This window comes from Platichthys flesus, chromosome 9 (assembly GCF_949316205.1).
Source record: "Platichthys flesus chromosome 9, fPlaFle2.1, whole genome shotgun sequence".
NCBI lineage: Eukaryota > Metazoa > Chordata > Actinopteri > Pleuronectiformes > Pleuronectidae > Platichthys > Platichthys flesus.
Genome location: NC_084953.1, coordinates 27,195,190 through 27,201,786, shown reverse-complemented (window position 1 = coordinate 27,201,786; position 6,597 = coordinate 27,195,190). Strand labels below are relative to the sequence as shown.

At 41.6% G+C, this 6,597-nt stretch overlaps 1 long non-coding RNA gene across 1 annotated transcript; it reads left to right on the top strand.

The window, feature by feature from the left end:
* Positions 1 to 4,357: 4,357 nt before the first annotated feature.
* On the top strand, positions 4,358 to 5,717 carry LOC133960756 (uncharacterized). Its single transcript, XR_009921942.1, has 3 exons — positions 4,358 to 4,512; positions 5,292 to 5,411; positions 5,578 to 5,717. It is a non-coding gene; the product is annotated as an uncharacterized LOC133960756 (long non-coding RNA).
* Positions 5,718 to 6,597: the final 880 nt, after the last annotated feature.

Sequence of the window (6,597 nt, the reverse complement as noted above, 5' to 3'; positions counted from 1 at the left end):
ATTCAAAAAAGAAAAATATCCTTTTTTGTTTTTGTTGTCAACTTTTCTCCCCAAAACAAATTTCTGTAACACATGGAGGACTGTCTGATTGGAAAAATGCAAGTGCTGCTCTTAACAGTCATGAAAATAGTCCGGAACACCTGAACAATATGGCGTCATGGAAAGAATTGGCAGTTCGATTAAAACAAGGTACAACCATGGACAAATAAGAACAGGCCCTCTTAAGGCCAAATTATACTTGTGTTGCACGGACGCACGCATGCACGCAAGACACGCAACACGCCCCTTTCGAGCCCTCTGGCGGCTTGCGTGCGTCCGCCAATTTTTCTAACTATACGACAAAATGACGCGGGCCTCACGCAGCCCGCAAGGCTTGTGATTGGTCGGCTGACTACATCCCGTCCGGAGTCTAGTTTCCGGTTTCATGCCCCACAATACGCGGAAATCACGGAAGATTTAGAAGAACGAATATGGACCAAATAGAAGAGCACTTGGCAGAAGAGATCCGAAAGTATGACCACTTGTATAACCCGTCACTGACTGGCCGATTTGTCCGCCAGATATAGGCTATGAGGAGCCGGAGTGGCGATGTAAATAAACATTCGACGAAGAAGAAGACGTCTCTTCTTTGTGTGTTTTGTTTTCGAAAAAAAAAAGTTACTCCGCCTAGTGTTCTGGCGGTGAATTGCGTTGCAACACGCGCAACACGTTTAGGAAGCATAAACCAAAACGGATCCGTCAATGCAGCTGCGTGGCCTTCCGCGGTTGCAGTCGCAGGACTATAATTAGGCCTTTAGAGGCAGAGCAGAGTCGGTGGAGAGCAGTGCTGACACGACTGGTTGCTATCGTTCATTCTCTGGCTGTGCGAAATTTGGCATTTAGAGGAAACACAGAAATACTCCACTCTCCTTCAAATGGAAACTTTTTGAAAGAGGTTGAGCTTATGGCACAGTTTGACCCAGTGATGAAAGACCACATCCGCAAGATTAAATGTGAAACATCACCCCAAAGGTACTTGGGCAAAACCATCCAGAATGAGTTGATTGAATGCATCAGTGGAAAGATTCTCTCAACAATGGTGCAAGAAATAAAGAAATGCAAATACTTTTCCCTCGTTTTAGATTGCACCCCGGATGTAAGCCACATTGAACAGCTGTCAGTAGTAATACAAATTTTTGACTTTGGAAGAAGACCCCCAGGTTAAAGAGCACTTCATGGGATTCCTAGTAGCAGAGGAGTCCACTGGTGAAAGTTTGTCTGCCCTGATTTTGAAGAGGCTGGAGGAGTTGGAGATTGCATTTGATGACTGCAGAGGACAGTCGTATGATAACGGGGCAAATATGAGAGGGAAGAGCAAGGGAGTACAGGCCAGGCTACTGCAATTGAACCCAAGAGCTTTGTTTGTGCCTTGTGGGGCACATACACTCAATTTGGTAATTTCTGATGCTGCCAAAAGCTCCAAAGATGCAATATCATTTTTTGGTATTGTGCAGAAGCTATACTGCCTGTTTTCTGCCTCTACACAGAGATGGGCCATCCTCAAGAAGAATGTCAACCTTTCACTCAAAATGTGGTCAGAAACCAGATGGGAGAGCAGAGTGAAAGCTGTGGAACCTCTGCGATATGAAGCCGCAGCTGTGAGAGAGGCACTGCTTGAGGTGAGAAACCAGGCCAAAGATCCAATCATCAGGATTGAAGCCCAGTCTCTGGCAGAAGAAGTGGGGTCATTCCGCTTTTCACTGTGCACAGTGGTCTGGTATGATGTATTAAATAAAATTCAGCAGGTGAGCAAACTCTTGCAGTCCCAAACGATGCAAGTGGATGTAGCAGTAAGTCTACTGAAAAAGACTGAACAAGCTCTTGAGTCATACAGAGCCACAGGCTTTGTAGCAGCACAAACATCAGCCAAGGCCATGTGTGAAGACATGAATGTGGACGCTGTCCTTCTGCAAAAGAGGCTAAAGTCCACAAAGAGGCACTTCTCATATGAGTCTCCTGATGAGCCATTGACGGATGCCTTGCAAAATCTGGAGGTAACCTTCTTCAACGTGGTGGTGGATGCTGCAGTGTCAGCACAAAAGGAGAGGTTTACCACTCTTGAAGATGTGGAAGACAAGTTTGGCATTCTGTCAAATTTCCAAGACCTGCCACACCAAGAGCTGATGAAGCAAGCAGAGGCACTGGCACACACCTTAAGCCATGGAGGGCAATCCGATTTGGATGGGAAGGAGCAGGCCCAGGAGTTGAACAATTTACCTGACTTGCCTTCTAAGAGCATGTCAGCTCTTGAGTTGTTCAAATTCATCCAAACCAAACAACTCACAGAGATATATCCAAACCTTTGTATTGCTCTGCGGATCAGTGCAACCCTTCCTATAACAGTAGCTTCAGCTGAGAGAAGTTTTTCTAAGTTAAAACTTTTAAAGACATACCTGAGGTCAACCATGGCTCAAGAACGCCTCAGTGGTCTGGCTGTCATCAGCATAAACCATGAGGTTGGTGTTCAGATTCAATACAAGGATATAATTGATGACTTTGCAGCAAGGAAGGCCAGAAGGACTGCACTGTAAACATTGAAGTGAAGGGAGTGAAATGTATATAGTTCTTTAGACACCGTTCATTTGCACTTTTTATATTATACAATTTATTTGTTTATTTTTAATATTATATTTTGATTATTTAACACTCTTACATTTACAAATATTATTGTATTGTTTGTTATTATTATTATTGTTTGTTTTTATTCTATAGTGTGCACTCTTGTTCTTGCAACATTTTCTCAGTGATTTTGTCCTTTAATTAAAAATTGTTCATTGTTGTGATCGTGGTTCTGTTTATTTAAAAGAAAGGCAGTCTTACAGGGCAAAATACTGTCTGAAAGATGCAATTCCGTTTTTGTGGAAAATCGTTTGGATTTTTTTTTTTCGGGGGGGGGGGGGGGGGGGGCGCCGGGAGTGAAGCTTGCCTAGAGCGCCAAATGGGCTAGGGGCCGACCCTGTCCGCGGACCCCCTACGGGTCACGGACCCCTGTTGAAAACCTCTGCCCTAGCCCCTTACCCACCTTCACTATCATAACTAAATGCGTAACCTTATGCTCATTCTAACCCTCACACCAAGTCTTAACCGTCGTACCAGACTTTGAAAACGCGAGGACCGGACAAAATGTTATCCCTTTGCAAAAATGTCCTCACTCTGTATGGTTTATGCTCAAAATGGTCTTTAAAAAGTACAAAGTACAACTACACAAACACACACAGACAGAGACACACAGAGACAGACCCAGACACACACACACACACACACACACACACACACACACAGTTGTGTCTCCATTACTTTATTGGACATTACATTGACTTACATAAATTTCCCTTACACTTATTTTAACCTTAACAATAGTTACTAAGTGCCTAACTCTAATCCTAATGTTAACTTAAACTTAACCATAACCTAACATGAACAATTCAAATGGGTGTGTCTATACCTTAAAAATGTAATGATTTCCATAATGGGAACTTGCTTTTTTGTTCCCTTAATGAAACTGTGTAAACAGATTCAGGTCACCACAACATGAGTATTACCTGGACCACACACACACACGGACATGACACACAAAGCAAACTTGAGATATGACTTAGCTCTTTTCTCATTTCTTCCACCCATGGCTGGCCCTGGCAATGTTTGCGCCCGAGGCGAGATTTCAGAATGGCTCCCCCCAGCATACACATGCAAATTGTCATGCATCCCCAAGAACTTTTGGACTTTATACAGATGCACACACAAGCAGACAAAATAGTAAGCTATAAAAAATAATACAAATATATAATACAATTATAAAAAGAGTCTGAAATCAGCTGTACAGACACTATATCATGTCATGTTGACAAAAATAACCATTCATGATGTCCACAATCGGGATGATTCTTACCTCTATATTGTTCTTTCTTCTCTTTCTCTACTATGCTGCACTTTCTGAAGCGTGCACCTGATAATGACTCTAACCCAAGGGGCAACATCCTGGGCTGAGCGATGAGGCCGATACGGAAGTGTAAAAAGCTGCAGTTCACTGGGTGGCCACTAGAGGCTGGCTCCAAGAAACAGAAAGTCCCATTGACTCCAATGTTAAAATGCCCAACTTTAGAGCAGAATTAAACCTGTTTACAGCATGGTTCAACCTTTGGTTTTAGTCTCAATCGCGAGTTTATTTATTCATGACAACTCTGAGGGGGATGAATTTTTTTCTAACTCTCCCGTTTAAGCGATATTGAGGTTTAAAATTACGCATAATTAGGGGCGTGGTCTATTGATTGACACCTGGGCACAGTCTCCGATGCGGGCACAGCTTGTCACTAGCCGCTCGTTAGCTCCCCTCAAGCCACCTGCAAGCTGCTCGGTCCACTCGTAGCTTCATGTCGGCGGATCCCCGTCGATTCACTCGACACAAACCATGGCTGGCTGTGCAGTTCATTGAACTAACAGACCGTCTCACAGCTCTGTTGTCAAGTTCTTCCGGTGAGTGAAAATCGATTTTTATTTAATTCATATATTAGAAGCGTAGCAATGATTAGCAGGTAGTGTTGCTAACGATGCATGGCTTGTTAGCTTATGTCGAGATTAAGCTAATGTTGTTTAAGCTTGTGTTCACCGCATAGCCTGTAGGTTACTCTCTGAGCAGCACAGCCCGATGCGGTCCTCATGCTACATTATGGAGCGTGAATGCTAGTCACAGTAAACCGGTGCGCACTTTAGACATAGTGGAGAAGTGTTTCAATGTAGACATGGGGATTATTAGTTACAGCGATCAATGTTGGTGCGTCATATAAAACTACTGCGCAAATATGTAAGCCTGGTCACAGGAATGAAAGCTTAAATGATGTTATATTATCTCTTTAGCATGAGTTTTATTATCGAGACTAACCCTATTTGTTAATGTTAAGGCTATATACATCTGGCAAGGGTAGTTGATAATAATAATAGTTATTATATTTATACATATTTGTTTCACTAGATGTCATCTGTGGTTACAGTGAATACTAAGTTTGTGTTCCATAATTGTTCACTTTCAAACTCTATTAAACGTATCTCCCTTGTTTGTTAGAAACGTGAACATGGCATGAAATAGTAACTATATGAATATGAAATAACACAAAGAGGCAATGCAACAGATGGATTATGTGAACTGGGATATCTAAAAAGACTGAAGTTATTGACATTTTATTGTTTGCATATACATAAGTATGAAGATGGTAACCTGATTGATATTGTTTTTTACGTATTTTTTATTCGTTTAGTTTTCCTCTAGGTGATCCTGAGAGGCTAGACCTGTGGGTGATCAACATGAAGAGACAGAACTGGATTCTGAGCCTCTGCAGTCAACACTTGAGAGACAACACTTGAGCAATGACAAAAGGGTACACAGAAATGTTTTAGTAACTTCTGAGAAATCAAGCAACTTGATTGTTACATAGCAACTACAATTTTAGCATGAACTGTGTACTGTACATTTCTACTCTATTTACAATGAATTTTGTAAAATCAGCGTATCACATATCGGTGTGTTTTCGAGCTTTCCTCCAGGTGACTCAGACAGCCTGCACCAGTGGATGTCCAACATGAGGAGACAGAACAGGACTCCAACAAGACTGAACACTAAGTTTCATCACCTATGCACTGACTCCAGGAGCAGACCTGTTTTCATACCTTACAAACAATCAAAGCAAAGATAATGTGGAAGAACTCCATACTGCATTGTCTTGGTAGTGCACTGTTTAATTCAAATACAGAGTTGAATATCCACAGAATTTTTTGGACAGAAACTTTGTTCATAAGTAACACTTCCTATACAATAATGCCATTCTTTTATGTCTCCTGTCATTTTATTAGGGACGGACGAGCCTGAAGGACTCAGCTGTGCTGACGGTGTTCTGTCTCTTATGGGGAATTAGAAAAATAAAGCACTGGGTTTTTATCTAAAGTGTATCAAATCAGATTGTAAAAGATAATAATTTTTTTAACCAACCATAATGAATATAGAAATTAAATCTATTATCCATGATACATAGCAATGAGTGCCAACTCTAGACAGTTGCAGGCCATCTTTAGTTGAGGGAGAAACGTGAAGTGTTGGGCCGATGAAGCTTGTGCAGGTCGTCCTCGTGATGACCAGCCTGAAGCTGCCGATCTCCACCATGTTGCTGCTGAGGACAGATCCGGTGCTGCAGTGCTTCATCTAAGGAAAAGAAGAAACTCATTATAAAATAATGTCTTATGTTGTGTATGTTCCAGCAAAGACTGGTTCTTACAGTTTATTCTGTGTTCAGCACCACAGATTTCAGACAGAACCGATGTACTGGGCTCTGGGTTTGTACCCTCATAGTTGAACCACATATTGTAAGTAAGTTTGGATCAAAGTGTCAGCCAAATGAAATGTAATGTACTGACAGAAATAAAACAGTACAAATAGATAAAATGTATTTCTACCTCATCTGTAATATTCAAGGTGATAATCTCCCACAGAGTTGTTGAAAACAGTCCATATAAAGTCTCTCCACTTCCCTCTGTGGAAAAATAATTATATAATTAATGAGAACTGTTTAC